The sequence below is a fragment of the Rhea americana genome, unplaced genomic scaffold, assembly GCF_003343005.1.
Source record: "Rhea americana isolate MKP2758 unplaced genomic scaffold, rheAme1 scaffold_2, whole genome shotgun sequence".
Classification (NCBI taxonomy): Eukaryota; Metazoa; Chordata; class Aves; order Rheiformes; family Rheidae; genus Rhea; species Rhea americana.
Window position 1 is genome coordinate 2,392,913 of NW_028186149.1, and position 1,973 is coordinate 2,394,885.

The window sequence follows — 1,973 nt, forward strand, 5'->3', positions numbered from 1 at the left end:
TAACTTTGCTGTAATGAGGTATAAAAATGCTGAGCTAGAAAATTCAATTCCCAAAATCTTTGTTTTTCCCCTTTTGTAACAGGTCCCATGTTTTGCTTTCTCACCTGATGTGTGACTTCAGAAAACTCATTGCTGCAAGTGTGCACTCTGGTCTTAGTCAGTAATTGTCTTTCTTGCTGGCTGTCCGTGAAAGTTTAGACAGTAGGTTTACAGGGGCTAGAGCATGAACCACTCAGAGATGCAAAGGAGCAAGTGGTCAGTGTAAGCTGACTGGCTCCTGTTTAGCTGTTTTAATGACRACTCAGCAGTAAGAAAGACACAAGTACTGAGACTCACAACGAACACTTAAACCCTGCTGGTTTTTTTGCTTCGTATCTCAGAGTCTGTGACCGTATGTTCCCTGTGCCAGTAAAGATGGTGGGATTATGCTTGATAGTTCTTGGCATAGTTGGGCAATGAGCACATAAAGGACCAGGTCACTTCTGGTGTGATTTCTCCTTGCACGTTCTCTCCTATGTAGGATTCCATGCAATGCTCATTACTTCACTGTCTAAGTACCATTGAGCTGTACAGTGGGCTACGGATTTGGTATCTGCAAGTAAGGTATTTTTATCCACTAAAATTGGGAGATACAAATAAGGACGTGGTGGTGTTTAGCTGCTTTTAAGCCAGTGATTTCAGAGATGCTGATTTCAGTGCTGACTTAGAGCCTCTGTGCTCAGATCTGTGTTTTGCATTTGCAGTTGGTTCAAATGCTAGACTTGCACTGGAGCTGTTGGGCACGTGACTCTCTTTTTTGCACATCTTCAGCAGCTGCTTTCACAGACACTGGTCAGTAAAGGTCAACAGGCATCTAGAAAAAGAGCCATTGCCATGAAAGCAGCATGCACATGATCTGACCACAGAACAAAATGCCAGCATAGACAAGGTTTCAGGAGACTGTAACRCTAGCTGGGACTTGAGGGACTCTACAGTTCAAGTCCTGGGCTGGCCAAATCTTCATCAGTAATGTCTCTGGTTACTGGCTGCTGCTTTTTGGAGCTGGTAGTTGATTTGGTAGGTTCTAGCATGAAATTCAGACCAGAATGCCAACAGTGCAGTGACTTTGAGAAGCATGAGTACACGAACTTGAACTGAATACTGCGAGAACAGAGCTATCTTTGTATGTATTTGCTTCAATAACATTTTTTGTTCTTTTACTGTCTGTCTCCTCTTACGCCGTCACCCTTCGCTACTAGGTGAGACTAACTCAAGAAGTAGGACTGGAAGAAAACTTTCTTGTGCAAAGAGCAAGAGAAACAAGAGGCATGAGCTGCTCCTACTGCTTCCCAGATCAAATGTTGTAGTCTGATTTCTAGCTTCAGAGCAGCAAGATTTGGCCTCTTTCTCTAAATTCCACTTCTGATGTAAGAGACCATACCACACACTTTTCCAGTTCTATCCTTCTAAATTTTTGTTCTTGTTGTTTGCCCATAATTGATAGGTTAGAGCTCTGCCGAGTTTCAAATCAAGCTGCATGTTCTCTAGCTCAAGTAGCAGRTCCCAAGTGATGGGATCCTGTGGATCCGCTGTGCTTAGGAAGGCCAGCTAGGCAGCTCRGGAAGGCTGCTGTAGGTCTTTTAGCTGTGAGCTTGTGAGCAATGGTGAGTACTGTTATCAGAAACAGACTCCTTGAAAAGATGTAGTTCAACTTTTGCTGTAGGAAAGAAGAAAATACATTTAAAGCAGGAAACATTCCACATGTTTATCTCATTTTAGGAGCTTAAATGAGTTTCTGTTCCCCAGCTTACCCGAGTCTTCAGGTCAAGGTATTAGTCTGCTAGGCACAGGCAATTCTGCATTATGAACCCYTTGGCAAAGCTGACATGAGAGGTTCTTGCTCTCCTACTCTTACCTCTTGTTATGGTGAAGCAACTGTTGGCTCCTTTGCCCTCTGAACCACATAGAAGAAATGATCTAGACRGTTTTTCTTT